This window comes from Chelonoidis abingdonii, chromosome 5 (assembly GCF_003597395.2).
Source record: "Chelonoidis abingdonii isolate Lonesome George chromosome 5, CheloAbing_2.0, whole genome shotgun sequence".
Lineage (NCBI taxonomy): Eukaryota > Metazoa > Chordata > Testudines > Testudinidae > Chelonoidis > Chelonoidis abingdonii.
The window spans coordinates 18,930,478-18,951,399 of NC_133773.1; positions in this window are offsets into that span (position 1 = coordinate 18,930,478).

Sequence of the window (20,922 nt, forward strand, 5' to 3'; positions counted from 1 at the left end):
CATTGGGATACCAGAAGACTGACCCGTCAGTCCTGGCACTGTCAACTCCGGCCTTTGAAGGCAGGTCCGTTGAGTCCAGTGTTCATGGACTCCCCAGTCTGGGAAGTGTTGGAAGAGGACCTAGGCCTCCCCTCCACACCAGATACTTTTGAGGCCACAAGGGACTTAACTGCCATGATGGCACAGTCCCCAGCCTCTCATTCCCGTGTACTGGCTCTGGTACCGTCAGCACAGGCCCAGGTGGAGGCACCATCTGCGGCACCGACGGCGGCACTTCCTATCTGGCATCAACGCAAGCCCACAATGATGCGGCACCATTCTCCATTACCACAGCACCACTTCCTGGCACCGCCAAGATCTGCCTCTCCCTGGTCAGGCTCAGACTACTCATTGGAGTCTGAAGCGGAGTCATCTGTGTCCCAACGCAGCTGGTACCGCTCAAGATCTCAGCACCTGTTTCGACACTGCAGGATGCAGGAACCCTTGATACCGATGGTGTCCTGGCCTCCCCAGAGGTAGGGACCAGTACAATGGCCCTTTTAAACACCTTGGGCCTACCACCAGGGCCAAGGGCAGGGCTCCAGGGCAGCATCGGTGGTCTCCACTGCCTGAGTCCCTCCTTCTGTGATGTCCATTGCCCCTGACCAATCCAGGGCTCCGGAGAACCCACTGTGACGTTCAGACCCGAGGCCTCCTGCACTGAGCTCATGGTCAAAGCTGCCTACGCTGGCAGCCCTCTTACCACCAGTGGTCACATCGGTGGATGTTCCTGAGGGAATCAGAGGGGCAAGAGGACCGTGTCCCACCTCTAGCCTCCTCCTCCTCACCAGATGAGACAATGGCGGGCACTACCACGTCCCTTTTGGCAATGGACATGAAAGCCCATCAGGACCTCCTCAGGAGGGTGGCCCAGAACCTTAATATGGCCACAGAAGAGGTGGTGGTGGAAGACTCAGACCCCACGGTGGACATACTGTCCCCAGAGGATCCTTCTAGAGTGGCACTGCTGCTTAGTAAGACCATCCAGACCACCATGAAGGTGCTCTGGAAAACCCTGGCCTCTATACCACCAATGGCCAGGGGTGTGGAGAGGTGTTACTTTGTCCTGCCAAGGGGGTACAAACACCTCTTCACCCACCTCCAACCTGGGACATTGGTGGTTGATGCAGCAAACCACAAAGAGCAGCAGGGGTAGCCGGGGCCTGCCCCTAAAAATAAGGAAGCTAAGAAGCTGGATCTCTTCGGTCAAAAGGTATACTCAACCAGGGAGCTCCAACTTCAAATCTCCAATCAGCAGGTGGTGCTTAGCCGCTATGCGTACAACTCCTGGAATGCCCTCTCCAAGTTCCAGGAACTGCTCCCATCAGACTCATGACAGGAATTTGTGGCAGTCATAGAAGAAGGCAGAGTGGTGGCTAGAACCTTCCTCCAAGTGGTTTTGGACTCCGCCGATTCAGTGGCATGAACCATGGCTACGGCCATCACTATGTGGCCTAGCTCATAGTTGCAGGTTTCTGGACTCCCGGCAGAGGTCCAGAATACTATACAGGACCTTCCTTTTGACTGTCTAGGGCTGTTTGCACAGAAAGCAGACTCCAAGCTGCACAGTCTCAAGGACTTACATGCAATCCTCAAATCTCTGGGTATTCATATGCTGACACTCCAGAGAAAAACTTTCAAGCCTCAGCCTCCCTCATGATTCTGTCTGGATCCCTCTAGGCAGGACTATAGCTGGAGGTGGGGCAAAAACAACAGGAGACATCCCCCTCAGTCCTCCCTTGGCCAAGGTCAAGGCTCCTCCAAGCAACCCCTTGGCTCGAAGCTGAACTTTTAAAGGGATCCTCTGATGAGCAACTCTTGCTACAGGTGGCGCAATCACTCCTCATGCTGGGGGAAATAGAGGAGGTTCCTCAGGAGTTCAGGGGCAGGGGGTTCTATTCCCAATATTTCCTCATCTCCAAGGCCAAGGGTGGGCTCAGGCCTATCCTGGATCTGTAAAATCTCAAGAAGTTGATAAGGAAGCTGAAGTTTCTTATGGTCTTTCTGGCCACCATCATTCCTTCTCTGGACCCAGGGGACTGGTACGCCGCCCTCGACTTGAAGGACGTGTACTTTAATATATCGATTATCCCAGCACACAGGAGATTCCTGAGATTCGTAGTCAATGGCCCACACTACCAGTTCATGGTACTTCTGTTTGGACTTTCAGCGGCCACGCATGTGTTCACAGAGAGCATGGCAGTCATGCCAGCCTTCCTGTGCAAACAATTGGTACAGGTCTTCCCGTACCTGGACGACTGGCTCATCAAGGGCAATTCCCGAGTGCAAGTGCTGGAGCCACTTTCAACAGACTAGGGCTCATTCTGAATGTGCCCAAGTGTACACTGGTCCCAACCCAGAAAATAGAGTTAATCGGGGGTCTGCTGGACTTCGCTCAGGCCAGAACCTCCCTACCTGAGTCCCGGTTCCAAAGCATCAAGGGCATCATCGACAGCCTCCACTGGTTCCCAACCACCATGGCCAGAAACTACATGTAGTTTCTGGGGCACAGTGCAGCATGCCAGGTTGTGCCTTCTCCCCCTCCATGCTTGGTTGGCAAGTGTGTATAGACCCAGCTGGGACTCTCTGGACAGACTGATTACTCTCCCGCCCACGATTCTCGAGTCCCTCAACTGGTGGCTACAATCTCAGGTGGTCTGTGTGGGAGTGCCCTTCGCCAAATCTCAGCCCTCACTGTTGCTGGTCACGGAGGCATTGGAGATGGGCTGGGAAGCACACCTGGGCAGTATCAGGACTCAAGGTCTGTAATCACAACCAGAACTATCGCTGCACATCAATGTCAGAGAGCTGAGAGCAGTTCCCCTGGCTTGCCAGACATTCCAGGCCCACCTGCAGGGCAAGTGTGTCTCAGTTCTGATGGACAACACCTCTACGATGTTCTATATAAACAAACAGGGTTGTGCTCGCTCCTCTCCCTGTGCCAGGAAGTTCTCCAGCTGTGGGACTTCTGCATCACACATTGCATCCAGCTACAAGCTTCATATTTACTGGGGGCACAGAATGAACTAGCAGACCACCTCAGCCTCTTGTGGTCACAAGTGGTCATTCAGAGCGGACATCACCCTTTTGATGTTCCATAGGTGGGGCTATCTCCACGTGAACCTGTTCACGACGTGGAGCAACAGGAAGTGCTACTTGTTCTGCTCCTTTCAGAAGCACAGCTACGGCTCCATAGCAGATGCCTTTCACCTACTATGGATGACTCACTTGCTATATGCATTACCATCCTTCCCACTCATACACAAAGTCCTCTTCAAGATCCAGCAGGACAGGGTTTCAGTCATCCTCATAGCATCTGCATGGCCATGACAGCACTGGTTCACCACAATGCTGAACCTATCAATGGACAGGCCAGTGGCCCTACCCGTGCTTCCGTATCTCATCACGCAGGATCACGGCAGACTACAACTCTCCCCCACCTGAAGTCTCTCCATCTCATGGCATGGAAACTCCATGGCTGAACCTGCTTGAACTGCAGTGCTTGGACTCTGCTGGGGAAATTCTGTTGGGAAGCAGGAAACCCTCCACTCGCACAACATACCTGGCAAAGTGGAAGCGCTTCTCCATTTGATCCCTGCAGAAAGGTACCCCCCACCCCCACAACATGCCTCTATTCCCTTTGTGCTTGACTACCTCTTGTTCCTGAAGCAACAGGGGTTGGCTATATCTTGTATTAAGGTGCACCTCGCAGCCATCTCAGCCTTCCATCTGGGCATGGGGACAAGTCAGTCTTTGGCAATCCCATGGTGGGCCAGTTCCTTAAGGGCTTAGATAGGCTTTATCCCTGTTCCCCAGTGGGACCTTAACCTAGTTCTTTCCAGACTTATGGGCCCCCGTTTTGAGCCACTGGTGACCTGCCCCTTATCCTACCTCTCCTGGAAGGTCGCTTTTCTGGTAGCTATTACCGTGGCCAGAAGGATCTCTGAGCTCAGAGCACTTACTTCCAAGCCCCCCTACATGGTGTGTTACAAAAACAAGGTGAAGCTATGCCCACATGCAGAGCTCCTACCCAAGGTAGTCTCGCATTTTCATGTAAATCAGGACATATTTCTACCGGTATTCCTTCCTAAGCCTCATGCCAGCAACAGAGAGCAAGCATTCCATTCCCTTGACATCAGGCATGCCCTAGCCTTTTATATTGAACACACTAAACCATTTTGTAAGTCACCACAGCTCTTTATTGCAATTGCCGAGAGGATAAGAACATAAGAACGGCCATACTGGGTCAGACCAAAGGTCCATCCAGCCCAGTATCTGTCTACCGACAGTGGCCAATGCCAGGTGCCCCAGAGGGAATGAAGCTAACAGGCAATGATCAAGTGATCTCTCTCCTGCCATCCATCTCCATCCTCTGATGAACAGAGGCTAGGGACACCGTTCCTTACCCATCCTGGCTAATAGTCATTAATGGACTTAACCTCCATGAATGTATCTAGTTCTCTTTTAAACCCTATTATAGTCCTAGCCTTCACAACCTCCTCAGGCAAAGAGTTCCACAGGTTGACCGTGCGCTATGTGAAGAACTTCCTTTTATTTGTTTTAAACCTGCTGCCCATTAATTTCATTTAGTGGACCCTAGTTCTTATTTATGGGAAACAATAAATAACTTTTCCTTATTCACCTTCTCCACACCACTCATGATTTTATATACCTCTAGCATACCCCCCTTAGTCTCCTCTTCCAAGCTGAAAAGTCCTAGCCTCTTTAATCTCTCCTCATATGGGACCTGTTCCAAACCCCTAATATTTTAGTTGCCCTTTTTCTGAACTTTTTTGAATGCCAGTATATCTTTTTGAGATGAGGAGACCACATCTGTATGCAATATTCAAGATGTGGGCATACCATGGATTTATATAAGGGCAATAAGATATTCTCTGTCTTATTCTCTATCCTTTTTGAATGATTCTAACATCCTGTTTGCTTTTTGACTGCTCCTGCACACTGCGGGATGTCTTCAGAGAACTATCCATGATGACTCCAAGATTTTTTTCCTGATTAGTTGTAGCTAAATTAGCCCCCATCATATTGTATGTATAAGATGGGGTTATTTTTTTCCATGTGCATTACTTTACATTTATCCACATTAATTTAATTTGTCATTTTGTTGCCCAACATTTAGTTTTGTGAGATCTTTTTGAAGTTCTTCAAAGGGCTCCCATTTGTCCCAGCATCAGAACGTGCTATGACCTAGCTACAATTCCAGCCCCACGTTAACGATGCATTCCACAAGAGCTCAGGCATCATCCGCTGCATTTCTTGCACAGGTCCTTATCCAAGACATATGCAAGGCAGCAATGTGGTCTTCCATCCACACCTTTACATTGCACATGCATCATCCAACAGGCGGGGAACAATGCAGCCTTCAGCAGGGCAGTATTGCAGTCAATTGGAAATCTATTGGAAGGACATGAGCAATCACTCAAAGAAGAAAAGATGATTACCCACCTTTGAAACTGTAGTTCTTCGAGACGTGTTGCTCATGTACAGTCCAAATACACCCGCCTCCCTCTGTCGAGGTATTCCAGCACAAGGAACTGAGCAGGCAGTGGGTCAGCAGGGACCTATATACACCATGTGACAGACCCAGACCAGTGGGTACAGGAGTCTGGTAGAGGCAAATTACTGGTCATTGGTGAGTAGTTTTCCGTTCTCTGGTGACCAGAGCAGGGGCTGCACTACAGTAATCAGGAACTGCTAGAACCAATTAAGACAGACAGGCTGATTAGATCACCTGCAGCCAATCAAGGCAGGCTAATCAGGACACCTGGGTTTAAAAAGGAGCTCATCCAGTCATACGAGGAGGAGCCAGAGAGAGGAAGTGCATGTGAGGAGCTGGGAGCAAGAGGCACAAGGAGCTGAGAGTGAGAGGGTGTGTGCCGGAGGACTAAGAGTACAAGCGTTATGAGACACCAGGAGGAAGGTCCTGTGGGGAGGATAAAGAAGGTGTTTGGAGGAGGCCATGGGGAAGTAGCCGAGGGAGTTGTAGCTGTCATGCAGCTGTTACAGGAGCACTATAGACAGCTGCATCCCACAGGGCCTCGGGCTGGAACCAGAGTAGAGGCGGCCGGTTCCCCCCAAACCTCCCAACTCCTGATCAGACAAAGGAGGAGTTGATCCAGACTGTGGGGGAAGATCACTGAGGTGAGCAAATCTGCCAATAAGCGCAGGACCCACCAAGGTAGAGGAGGAACTTTGTCACAACCACCATAAAGGCGCCACTCCAGGAGGATCCACAGCTGACCTGACGGGTACCACTCGGGTAAAATCTTCCAACGATCGTACACGTGGCATGCGCACACACTTATTGGAATGAGCAACACATCTCGAAGAACAACAGTTATGAAAGGTTGCTAATCATCTTTTCGATACACTTAGCTACCCTGTTAAATACCAATGCTTCCTCCCAATCCCTCCATCTCCAGTGTACCTTCCCAGTAGAGGCCAACAACCACAACCACCTCTAACCAATTCACCATCTGAAGTCCACATTTGTAATATCTTCTGGAACCTTTCCTTTTCCCAGGACCGGCGCTAGGGGTTTTAGCGCCCTAGGCGCACGGCAATTTCGCCGCCCCGCACGCTGGTCCTGCGGCTCCAGTGGAGCTGCCGCAGTCATACCTGCAGGCGGTCCACCAGAGCCGTGCGAGCAGCCGACCGTCTGCAGGCACGACTGCGGCAGCTCCACTGGCGCCACGGACAAGCAGACCCTCCAGAGGCACGACTGTGGCAGTTCCACCGGAGCCGCCTGCCGCCCCCTCCAGCAAAATGCTGCCCACCAATAATCCTGGCACCCTAGGTGATTGCCTAGGCCGCCTAAATGGAAGCGCCGGCCCTGCCTTTTCCCCATATAATCAGTCCACACTTCTGATATGGGTTGGGAAGGTGTATTTGCTTTCTCTTAGGCCAGGTCTACACGACGAGCGAAAATCAATTTTAGATACGCAATTTCAGCTATGAGAATAGCGTAGCTGAAATCGATTATCTAAAATCGATCTACTCACCCGTCTTCACCGCGCGGGATCGATGTGCACGGCTCACCATGTCGATTCCGGAACTCCGTTGGTTTTGGTGGAGTTCCGGAATCAATGTAAGCGCGCTCAGGGATCGATATATCGCGTCTAGATGAGACGAGATATATCGATCCCTGAGCAATCGATGTAACGCGCCGATATGGCGCGTCGTATAGACGTGGCCTTACATTGTGTGAGTCTTGCCTATTCAGATTATAACTCTCCAGGGCAGGAATTATTACTTACTATGTGTGTATAGAGTGTCCAGCACAATGGAATCCCAATCCCAGTTGGAATCTGTAGTTGCTACTATAATACATCTAGTAATAAGACAGATAAAACCAGGCTCTGTAACATTTTGCAATTGGCCTGGCTGTTTCAGATCACTTCTATGTAGGGCTAGACAAGGTGAGTGAGGGAATATCTTTAATTGAACTAGCATCCGCTGGTGAAAGAGACAAGCTTCCCAGATACACAGAACTCTTCTTCAGATCTGGGAAAGGTCTATGTAGAGCTTTAATTCATACTAAATGTAAGTGAATCTTTGTAGAATGTCAGGAATTTTCAGCCATATCCAAGAATGGTACTAGTCATGCTTAAAATTATGTCACTTTGAGAAACATGAAGTGTTTTTAATTGAATAAAGGTCGCCCCTAAATATTTTCCCTTTGTGTAAATACAACACACACAACCAAACAAACAAAAAAGAAGAATAACAGAGGCGAAGGGGATAGTGGACAGTATGACCCAGATTTTCAAAAGAGCTCAGGACAATTTTTCAAAAGCTCAACACCTACAACTGGGACCAGATTTTCAAAAAACCTTAGCACACAACAGCTTTTACTGAGACATTTATGGCTGTGGATGCTGAGAGCTTTTGAAAACCTGGACCTATATCTTTGTCTAGAACAATTTTATGTTATTGTTTTACTTATGTCCCCTAGTAGCTGAGCCCAGCTCATTTCAAGCAAGAAAGACTTCTAATATCAAAGATGTACTTAATTTTCATTGCCGCACATAAAACATCTGACAATATTTGCCGAGAAAACCAAAATGTCTTGCTTTGTTTGAACAAGCAAAAGGAAAAGTACAGTGTATCCATCTGCAAATGAACATCAAAGCGCCTCCACAGAATGCAGGGATGGTGACATATATTTGGAGAAACAGTATGAGAGCCGTCTGTTGCAGTCATGGGGGGTCTCTGCGCTTACCAAGAATAATCCTGATTGGAGCTTCATCTTTTCTTTTTTCTCTTTATTATCGCTTCATGGTTAACATCTGTTGATGAGTAGGATTAACAGCACATTTTCGGTGACATTTAGCTCTTTTAACAAGCTCTCTCCAGTCAAAGGTGGCTGGCCTGAAAAAAGGAGAAAAGTCATTAAGCAAACAAATCTTTGCCAAGATTTGATGCTAAGCATGCAATCGCCCTGTGTGAGTTATTCACTGTATATGAAATTTATTCTACAAGACTGTGACCTTGATGTTGATTAACCAGAAATCCCTTCTTTTCTTGTCATTATTAACAGCTTTAGGTGCCTGAAATGGCCTCTCTCTCTTTTTTTTTAAATCCATTAAAGAGGATTTTCTTAATTTATCATTTATTTAGTAATGTGACTCGTCAACACAGCCTCACGATACACAACAGCACAATTCCATGAAACTGCCAGAGATGGCAGCAGGGGATTCATGCAGTCAGTCTCCTCCTCCATGCTTAGTACATCTACAGCTATACAAATAAATACTGATCTGTGACAAACAGGGAACAGCCCTCGTGAGTTATCTAGGTGTTCATTTACAATGATGACACATTTGAAGGGTCTTATAGATTCATCCCAATTTGGGGGATCGCATGGGTGATGTTTTATTGTTTCAGGCAATTTAGTCCATTATTCTGAGATTGGTAGGTAAATGAGGTTCTTTCTTGGTTGTGCTTTCCTATTCTGGATTTTCTAGGTCACACTAAGGCTCTTTTATGCAAGTCTGGTGACCCCTTAAAGTGAGTGGAAAGTGCTTGCTGCGAATACTCTCAGTATAGAGAAATTCTGCAGCCAGTGCAGAACTGGTGGAAAGGGTTCCAACAGGTGTTGGTCCTACTTTGAGCAGGGGATTGGACTAGATAACCTCCTGAGATCTCTTCCAACCCTAATATTCTATGATTCTATTAGTCATGGCCCTTATGGAGGGGCCCTATTGTGGCACATGGCTTGGATAAACAGTGCTATGGTTATTCTCATCTTCCAAGGACCTCTAGGAGGACAGGGGAGCAGAGCATAAGTTAGATTAGCCCTGAAGTTGCTCTAAGTTACATCGATGGCCAGCAAAGCCTTTCTCAGTGCCAGAATATGGAGCGAATGCAGATGGCTTAAATCCATCCTTGTCTGTTCCCTTCTTTCTCTATCCCAAACACAGGACCAGAGTACATGAGAATCAGGCCCTTTATGTGCCTGCTGCTGGGTGTAAACTGAGGTAGTGAACAGAGAGGGAAAGATGGAGGTACCTAACCTGTAAAGTGTTCACCTGCATCAGTGCCCTATGAAAGAGAAAGAAAGAAAAGGCAGGTATGTATTCTAAGCTTCTGTTTAGATGGAATTACACAGTGATAAATTGCATAGACACAGAGTATTGTAAACCTAACTTGTTATAAGACATGATTTGATTATATTACATTACAGAGAAGAGCTGGCACCTATTGCTATAAAGAGAGCCTTGCTGCCTTAGCCTTTATGGCAATTTGCATAAATTAACTCATAATGCTTTGTGATGTTACTGTTAAACTGTCACCTTTGGCAGCCTCTTGGAACTCTCTGTTATGGTGGGACATCAAACTTTATCACTGCAGTTCATGAGATTGTACCTGCATGCGAAGCTGCTATAATCAATTATTGATCATCAGAATCTATCACTGTCTCTCTGTCAGTTGGGATTATATACACACTTTGGTTCTTATTATTTTTCAAGTACTGTTGTTATTCACACTGCACATATGGTATTACATACAAACAGCCTACAACAATAAAACGTTATTGCAAAGAACAAGGTTGCAAAGTCAAGCACTCAACAGTTCACTTTAACAAATATTTCATTGTAGTTGGGCATAATCTATATCAGTGAACATTTCAGTCCAGCTTTACATTCTGTATTGTCAAACTTCAAACTGCATCGATTGGGTTTTATGCTGTAGTGGAAGTCACATGGCATTTGTGGTATTCCTGATTGGCTGAGCCTGCTTCATTTACTCAGGAGAGTCAGCAGAAGCCATTCTGGTTTTGATGGCCTGTTTTGAAGAGAGGGAAAGGAGATGTCAGCAAAAGGCACCAGAAGAGGAATAGTCTTCCATCCACCAAAGGTGCCAGACATGAGTAGCAGGAAGACACCAATATGACAATGTCAGATAGAGGGAATGATGATTGTTAGCAGGAGGATCTGCAGCAGGATATGTTGGGGCATGAACACTGGGTGTGGAGACAAGAAGCTATGGAGCCTAGGTGGTCCCATACATTTGATAAACATTCAAACATTTGACTGCTTACAGGCTCTCACATTGTTAGACTTGTATGCTAGACTAAAGATTCTTCCAGTGCAGAGGCTGGTTTACTATGTACTTTCCTTTATATAGTATTGCTGTGAGGAGGCTAATTCGTGGCATGCTGTTTAATTTGATTCGGTCTGGAGGGACTCATACATAGCTGTGCTATAGTAATGCTGGGTTGTGCATGTTTTTGTTTTGTTGCCCTTGTAGTCCTAAACACAGGACAAGAATTATTTAAAGGAAAATATTATTTCAGGAGAAACTTGGAAAATGTAAAATAATTCATTATAGACCTTTAATTCAAAAACAAAAATGACCTTGCCTTCTCCTGTCTATAATCTTTAGGTGGTTGATCAACAGTCATCCTATTCCTTTATAAGTCCAAATCATTTTTGCATGGCTCAGTCCTATTTTCCCTTCTGTTTCTGATTATTTGAATTGCATATACTACATCTATGTGGCCTAATTGTTCACTGGCATGTGTGAAAACCCAAACAAGTGTCTTAACAATGGAGAGAAAGTATTTCATGGATGTTTCTGCAGGCGCTGTGAGGAATAAGTTGCTGGAGCAGGAGAGCGATCTGTAAATGGTCAAGGGACAGAATGACAAGGAGATACAGTCTAATAGTGACCTGGACTAGTTTAGGTTAAAAGAAATACACTATAAGAACTACAATGCCCTCACACTACCTTTCATTTCTCCCCTGAAATAGGCAATGTCAGCTTCTTTTGCAGCCTGCAGATGTTTTTCACTGCATGCCCACAGGACAAATTTAAAGGCAACTGCTGTTTTCTCTGCAGCATCCTAGGCATAATATTTCACAGCCTGCTACTGTGTAAAGAAATCTGCAAGGGCCAAATGAATCACTCACTAAATGTAGCTAGTTCCTTGAAATTTCCAAGGATGAACTTAACTTTCTCTTTTTTAACACAGCCTTTTACTCTAGCTCCTGACAGACTAGTCTCACTGACTGTTGGTCTCATTCTATAACACAGGTCAACTTTCACTTGAAAACGTTTCAGTTGAAATTTGTCTTTCTCCTTCTGGCTGGGAAGAGATGCTGTAGCAGTTGGCTATAATGACTTCTTTACAAGGTCATAGGGCACATGGATGGGAGCAACTAGCCCAGCAGTGGGGGGGATCTCTGAGCTCTACCCAACTCTTCCTCTTCTCTTGTCACTCTCCCCTAAACTGGGCATCTTTAGGCAGATGGAGGAAGGGGCACCAGGTTTATGGGACAGGTCTTTCCACCTTCAGTGGACAGTTCTTTGTGTACCAGTAGGTACTCTTATTGTCTCTCATGACACCATAGGCTGATGATGCTACTTCTTTCATGTACAAAACATCTCAGTCTCTGTAATGTTCAAGTATCAGAGGGGTAGCCGTGTTAGTCTGGATCTGTAAAAGCAGCAAAGAGTTCTGTGGCACCTTATAGACTAACAGACGTTTTGGAGCATGAGCCTTCGTGGGTGAATACCCACTTCGTCAGATGCATGTCTTCACCCACGAAAGCTCATGCTCCAAAACGTCTGTTAGTCTATAAGGTGCCACAGGATTCTTTGCTGCTTGTAATGTTCAAGTTTCCTGTTCACTCTCTTTCTGAAGGATTTGAGGAGTAATCTGTCATTGCCAGCTTTCTTGGCAGAGCTGCCTGCATAACTGACCCATTCTGGTGAGGGTAGGACTGTCCATGTCTCCAGGTGCTGTCGCTCTGAATTTGGGTATGACCTGCAGAGTACCGTCTGTTGGATCTGATTCTTCCCCGTGAGAGAGACACCACCTCCCTCTAGATAGCTCCTGCCACAGGAAGAGATGCTATCAAGTGGAGGATATGGACCACCAAAGTGATTAGGCAGTGAAGCGACAAAAGGCTGACATGGTGTGGTGAATGAAGTCATATAAGCATATAGATAGATGGGCAGAGGGAAATATAGAAAGTCCCTCAGTGCAATAACCAAATTATGTACAGAACAGTGGAGCCAGAAACAAGCCTTGAGATACCAGAAGCCTAAGAATTTTCCTTCTTCCAAAAGAAGTATGGGGTTGAACAAGTTTAGAGGGACAAAGATAGCTTTGTATCCTTCTATTGGTCTTTTCTTTGTAGAAGTAATCACTAACACTTGCACCTAGGGCATTTCCACCCTTTTTTTCCCTCTCAGCCCTAGTGAATCCTTTATTAGTAGGTGTGTGTTTGGGGAGCATTTACAGTGAACTCACCAAGAGCTAGAGCCTAGGGATAACTTTGAGCTTGGGGTTTACATATTGTGACAAAGTTCCTCCTGTATCTTGGTGGGTCCTGCACTTATTAGTGGATTTGTTCACCTCAGAGATTCACCATGTGGGTCAGGGAACAGCCCAGTGACCTTCCCCTCTGGCAGAACCCACAGTCCAGGTCAATTTCTCCTGTCTCTGATCAGGAGTTGAGAGGTTCTGGGGGAATCCGGGCCTGCCCTCTACTCTGGGTTCCAGCCTTGGGCCCTGTGAACTGCAGCTGTCTAGAGTGCCTCCTGGAACAGCTGCGCGACAGCTACAACTCCCAGGGCTACTTCCCCATGGCCTCCTCCTAACACCTTCTTTATCCTCACCACAAGAACTTTCTCCTGGTGTCTGATAATGCTTGTACTCTTCAATCCTCCAGCAATACGCCTTCCCACTCTCAGCTCCTCCTGCCTCTTGCTCCCAGCTCTTCGCATGCACGCTACCAAATGAAGTGAGGTCCTTTTTAAACCCAGGTGCCCGGATTAGCCAGTCTGCCTTAATTTATTCCAGCAAGTTCCTGCTTGTTCTGGAACTGCCCCTGTTACCTTACTCAGGTAAAAGGGATCTACTTAATCTGAGACTAATATATCTGTCTTCTAACACTCTCCTGTATCCATCTGGCCTGACACTGTCACATTGTACCAAATATCTGAAAGGGTTTGGGGTATGTTAACATTGACAGGACCCCCAGATAGGATGACTGGTTACCATACCTTGTGCATTTGAGTCAGGAGTCCTTCAGCTGCATGAAACCAAACAGTTCTTCCGTCCTTGCTTTGTAGTAGAGGTGAGCCCTAAACTGATTGCAAATCTGAAGACATAGGCTGTGGAGACAAACACAAATAGCGTCAGTCCTTATGGAAGACCCAAAATTGCAATTGACAGGCAATTTCAGATGCTTTTAAAATTGAGCCAGAATGTTTTGAAAAATTCAATTGTGCAGGCAGTTAATAAAAATCAGTAGACTAAACATTTTTGTTGTTTTTTGAAAATTGAAAAGAAAAACTATATGACCTGGTTAATTGTCACAATTTTGGCTTTAAAACATAGAATTAGCAGCATGACAAATCTATGAATTAGCTTATTTCTCATTCAGTACCTGCCTCAGACCAAGAGAAGATATTATGACAAATATATGTCAATGCAATATTAAGATTGATGATTGAAATGCACAATAAGCTGAACAACCTGAGCCAGTTTCTGGGAACTCAGTGGAGTTTTGCCAGCAGAATTTAGCCCTCTAAAGTGAAAGCTCTCACATCAACATTACTAGCTCCCTTCCCTTGTGTTTCTGTAACATTTTTATGACTGAATATGTTGTTCAAAATGTTCCATGATTTGTGTCCAATGTGACTAAGTTAAAATTGTCCTGAGTTTTTAGGCTTAAAATTTCAAATTTAACATCCTGTGGATGGAGTTCTTGCATTTAATCTCCTTGGTTTGTATTTTTAAAAAGAAAGAAAAAGGGAGGGAATGGTGAAAAGATGAAAAGACTGGTGCATTTGTTTAATTTTATTTATATATGAATGTGTGATTATAACTCTTGTAATATAGAAACTCACAAAAGAGTCAACATCCTATCTTTAGTTATGACAAGCAAGAAAGTGAATCGGAGGTCTCTGCTTTCAAAGTCACATAGATAAAAAGTATTAGAGGGATAGCCATGTTAGTCTGTCTCCACAAAAACAACAAGGAGTCCAGTGGCACCATAAAGACTAAGAGATTTATTTGGGCATAAGCTTTTGTGAGTAAAAAACCCACTTCTTGAGAGGCATGGAGTGAAAATTACAGATACAGACATAAATATATATTGGCACATGAAGAGAAGGGAGTTATCTTACAAGTGGAGAACCAATGTTGAAAGCCAATTTAGTCAGGGTGGATGTGGTCCACTCCAAATAATTGATGAGGAGGTGTCAATACCAAAAGAGGGAAAATTGATTGGGATTTGTTTTGTTTGTTTGCTTTTTTTTTGGTACCTTTATCTGTGTCTTAGGTAGTTTGAGGCTAACAAAAGAATTATTACAATAAGACAGTAGTTAATTTTTGTGTTTGTGTCACATAACGCTGCCCAAAGCAGCCTTATAGCCAGTTTAAGTGCCCAGTGGAGGATTCCTTTTGTCTAGGAGAATCCTGTAGTAGTGTAGGACTCACACATAGCCACTTCCATGCCATTGTTCACCCTCCCTGCCCCCAGAACAGTCGCATGGCCAGGAGAAAAGAAACATGGAGTATTGCTAGAGCAGGGGTAGGCAATCTATGGCATGTGTGCCGAAGGCGGCACGCAAGCTGATATTCAGTGGCACTCACACTGCCTGGGTCCTGGCCACTGGTCCAGGGGGCTCTGCATTTTAACTTCATTTAAAATGAAGCTTCTTAAACATTTTAAAAACCTTATTTACTTTACATACAACAATAGTTTAGTTATATATTATAGACTTATAGAAAGAGACTTTCTAAAAATGTTAAAATGTATTACTGGCACACAAAACCTTAAATTAGAGTGAATAAATGAAGACTCAGCACACTGCTTCTGAAAGGTTGCCAACCCCTATGCTAGAGCATCCCTGTACCCCAGCAACCTTGAGCTACCAAAGCACCCCTTTGGGGCTATGGCCAACCAGCTGTAAAGTTGAGCAGCCCTCAGATTGCTTCATTTATATTGTAGACTGACCCCATAGCCAACTGGCCTCAGTATCAGGGGGCCCACAAAGGTGTCTTAAATCCACCTTTGCTCCTATCTCTAGTTCTGCACCAAACCAGAGATTGTGGCTCATTGAATCTAACATCCTATGGGAAGTAAACATGTCTTATCTTACAGCTCAGCACTGAAGTCAGAGAGATTTCCATTACTCAGCTGGCTCAGCCACTCAAAATTGTCCTGTTTTAGTTACCAACAAATCTAGTATCTCTAAGCAAGAAGAATGAGCAAGGCCTCTACTGGCATTGTTCACCAGCTAAAGAGGACCCCCTTTTTGTTTTTTAGCATTGTTCCAATTACCGAGGATTTCCATAGTGAAATAAGTCAGGGAAGAGCATCATGGCATCACATCATTGTTGTAGTTACAATTCTTGTCATAACAGTGTCACAGAAATGAATTGCCTGCACTTGCCATGCAAGCTGCAAAATGATCTTGATTGATATTAAACTAGTAACACATTTGGGAGCACAGCTACTGCATCCGGTGAATATTTGTTCACTTTCCAAATACTTGTGCCTTTTATTTCTAATCAGGGAAACTGTTGAAAAAGGAACAGATCTACTTCTGGTTATGGACTTCCATAGGACTGCTAAAGTGCTGAAAGTTTAACATGTGCTTAAGTGCAGTGCTGAATCAGGACCCATAGAGTCTTCCATCAACCCTATAAAAGGCTTGTCTTTTCTAAGATTCTGCATGTGTCATTATAAAGTATCACTGCATTTCTGAAAACACCAATAATGAAATTATGCCTTGAAGAGCCAGTAAGATCTCCTGCCTGCTTCACAGTTTTTACAGTTACTGGATCCATTTCTCTTAAATCAATGGAGTTGCACTGGTCTGCAGAATTTAGTCCATTTAGTTTGATACACATACAAATAATTTTTTGCTCTTAGGTCTTGCAGTGGCAACAAACCTCTCTTTCTTCACAAACTGAATGCTTTTATCAGTTCTTTACCACATCCTCATAGACAAGTTCAGACATCACACTTTATAACATGATTTTTAAATGGAAGAAATATAAGTAGCAATTATTATTTTTTTCATTTTGATGGGGTGGTTGGTGGTAAAAAAAATTTAAAAAATTGCAAGTGTGTAAGAATTTTAGACAAATATTTCCAAAGCATTTTACAAACTTTAATTAAGCCTCATGAGACTCTCTCTGTTTATTCTGATATCTGTTTTTCAGCTTGACAAATGAAGCATAAAGATGTTACTTGCCCTGTTGAAGGTTGCACAACAGGTCAGCATTAGTGTTAGGACTAGAACATTAATATTCTTGACTTGCTGTCCCTGCCTCTATGTGCTAGTCTACATTTCTTTCCTGGGTGCTAAGTGTTTTAACTGACAACAAATAGTTAAAGAAAGCTCAGTGGTAGTAAGTCAAAAGCAGATTCTACTGCTAATCAAAAGCTGTTTAGACTTTTGCTCTCATTGTTCTGCATATAATCAAGACTTCTTTCCATTCAGGTATTGCCATCTGAGACCATACATTATTCTACCTTGATAGCAGCATAACTGTCTCAGAGACTGCACAAGCTTCCTTTAAACCGGCAGCATAAACTGCCACATTCACTTCATCAAGCGTAAGTGTTAACTACTTCCCATTAACTCAAATGTTCCCAGGTTCAGGATCAGCAGAGCCTCTTTAAGCAAAGCATCTAAGTTTCTTTCAAGTTAATGTTCCATACAGTAGTCTTCTGAAAGGTTGGCAAGAGAGGAAGAGGAAAAAGAATAGAAGAACCCTTGTAAATATTCTCTTTCTTTCCTGAATTTGGGGAAAAGACCGCATATGTTTATGTTGCTTGCTTACATCCCTGCAGTTAAGGATCTTCATTGTAAACTAATATTTCAGAAGTGGGGAGAGAGAAAGAGAGCGGTCCTGTAGTCTGATCACAGAGAAAGATGCCAGGAATTTCCAAACTCGGACATTTGATCACCACAACATCTCAGTTCACAAACTGCTGAGCAGACTTGGAAAGCAAATAGTACAGTATCCATGACATGAATTTAACAACATGTCCAACAGCAAAAATTAAAGGTGGTCTCTTTAGCTGGAAAGAGAGTTCAATGGATGGATGGTATTTAGCACAAAATTATCTTAACAAGTATTAATGGTCTGAAGTAGTGAACCTTAAAATATTCCCAGCAGCCCAAATTTTATTTCAGGTATAGTAATGCATCTCCCATTGAAGTCAATTGAAGTAACCAAAGGCAGGATTAGTATGTGCAAAAGACTATGGAGAAACACACCAGTGTTTATAAACCCATGGCATTTGCTGGATCATGGTTGGCTTCTCATCCAGAAATATGAATAATCTATCATATAAGAATAATCTACCTGAGAGGAATTTGCTATGGTGTGAAACCCCTGGGGGGGGTGTGTGTGTATGTTTCAGATCTAGACTTTCGCAAAGATTGGATGTATTTTGATGTGGTATGTTCACTCAGACCATTCTTGACATAAGACTACAAAGTTCTGGATGTTTGGATTTTAACAACAGAATACACTGATGGAGGTAAACCCCAACAGAAAACTTGTATTGACAGTTCACATGTACACGGGAACAACAACAATGGCTATAGAGCAGAACTGGACAAATTCTCTTTGCTAATCAAATACAGAACAGAATATTCAACTTCTGTGTTATTTTGATCAAAGCAGAAAATGCTCCCTCCACTGCAAAGAAGTAAGATCAACAGTTCAATCTAAATGCCAACATGATATACTTCTGTATATTAATATTATCCTCCAGGTTCCACGATTCTAACCTGACCAACACAGCAGTCAATTTCTCACACACACATACACAGAACCAAAAATTATTCAGAATGCTAGACCAGTATGTAAAATACCAATAAACAAGTCACTGAAGAACAAATCAAAAAGCGCATCAAGCTAGACTGATGCAGCTCTCTACACTGAACTATCATATTAGCAGACTGCTTCGCAGTGAAATGTGCAAAATGAAGGCAGACTCTCACCAAATTTGGCATCAGTGACCATGCACTAGAGGTAGAAATGAAAAGACACAATGCACTGTCTGAATCCAGAGAAGACCAGTGGTGCAGCTATTGTGACAGAGGCAAGACTGAAAGAGAGGCCCTTTCTACTCTCACATCTGAAATACAAGGGAGCACGCGAAAGAGATTTCTTCACATTATCAGGAATCATAAAAGGCTTCTGGGCAAAAAGCAACAGGGAAAAATTGTGAGAAGAGAGAGAGAAGGCAATTGTGGCATTGCAGTGCAAAGCAACCTGACTTGGAGCAAGAACAGGCACTGTCAACAAATGAATTCCTGGTCAAGCTGCAAACACTATATCTAGCCTTATTGTAGGTGGATCTTGCCTACTTCTCACAGATGCCCCCAAGGTTTTGCCTGTCTTACACATTGCAGCACTTTTTTAGCTTGTTGTTGCCAATAATGTCTCACTGAATTGATGTGGCTCTTGCTGTTTGGTTCACATCCTTCAGCTCACACACACATACTCACTCACTGTGGGGCATTGACCCAATCCCCAATGTTTCGAGTTCAGCTGCTCCATGCTATGTATCCATCATGTGTTTGGAAAAAGGAAAAAAATCCTTAAACTCCAGTTGAATTTCCCTTTCCCCGTTTCCCCGTTTCACTGTGCTGTCACATTGCTGCAGTTCCTTTCTAACGTCGGCTGATGGCTGCTGAGGCTTGCAGGAGCTCAAAATGCTCCTTTTCCTCCTAGGAGCACTAAAAAGTTCACAGGAATTTTTTTAAGCTCATTCTAAGGACCCATTGTTCAAAAGATTTTTTTCTTCTTCCTGGTTTTTAGGATCTGATGCTGCAATCTTTCTTTAGGCACAGCTCCCATTGCCTTTAGTGCTTGAGTAAAGAGTGCAGGATCAGGGCCAGAGGGTTTTATTCTGATCTCACTCATACTGGTTTTACATTTTGATTCCTCCTGATTTATCCTTAAATGAGACCAGAATGAAGCCCTTAGTCATAAGGAAAATAGACTTTTCCTTTACCTTCCTCCCACAATTCATTCCATGTACCCAATTAACTGAGTCTTGGGTAAAGTGGATAGTGAATTGTCACATGCTAGATTTTTCTACACCATTACTCCTCATTTTCCCCTTTCCTTCACCCACATGGAGGGATAGATTAGAGCTAAATGCAGCCATGGTTGAGCAAAACAGCAAGGCCCAAAATTCACTCCTGTTGTTCCTCGGGAAACAGGTACCTCATGTATTTCCTGAGGGATTCTTCTTCTGTATTCACTAATCTCTAAACATGGGAGAGTCCCTTTGGAGTATAGTTAAGACACTTATAAAGTGCAAATGCATAGAGTGCCTGATCCAAAACCCACTGAAGTCAAGGAAAAGACTCCCATTAATTTCACTAAATTTTGGATTAGGCCCTAAATCCTTTCAATCTGACCTCTATAGTCACTGCTTTCATAGCTAGTGGGTTGCCATCGTATTACCCTGTTTCCTCACTCTATAACATTATATCGTTTTGTGGTTCAGTTAGTGGCTAGCAGCCTGCAGCATTGTGAGCCAGTGAGTAGAGTACCAAACTGAGAATCTAGATATCATAATTCTTCTACCCTCTTACTGTGAAATTTTAGGCAAGTCACATACTGTATGTCTACACTACAGTCACGGGATGTGATTCCCTCTTGTGTAGACTTAACCTGAGTTAGTGTTAATCTAGTAACCTTGGGTACTGACAGCAGTGACTTCAGCGCAGGCTAGCCAGCCAGGTAATTACCTAGGGTCCCGGAGAGGCTTGTACAGCCCATGCTATTGCCAATTCACTGCTATTGGTACTCATGCTAGCTGGACTAAAGCTAGCTTGGATATGTCTAGCCATGCTGCTAATACACTGCTGGTTGTAGTGTAGACATACCCTGAATCTCTCTCTGCCTCAGTGTCTCCATCTGTAACATGGCAATGTTAATGCTAACTGACTTTTGACAAGCACTTTGATGAAAAGGCCTAGATAAGTGTTATTAGCCAGTTGTACCTATTCCAACAGGATTTGAAATCCAACACTTTTGGAATCTGGGTTTAGTTCAGAGAAGCACAGGGAGTGTGGGGGGAATGAAGGTGTAGACTCCCCTCTGTTACTCCTCCCTATCTCCAGAGGGAGTAAGACCAGCAAGGGCTAGCACCACACCCATTATTTCAGGTAAAGGCAGTAGCCTAACACCCCCATAGTCAGTGGCAAGATGAAAATCACTTCCTCTCAATTGTGAATCATGGCCTTGTGGACTTGGGGATTTGCTATAAGCCACCCCTCCTTTCCACAGAATTAAATATGCAGGCAGCCACACAGTGTCCCCCAGAAGATCCCAGAAAGAGTAGTTAAATAACAGTGAGC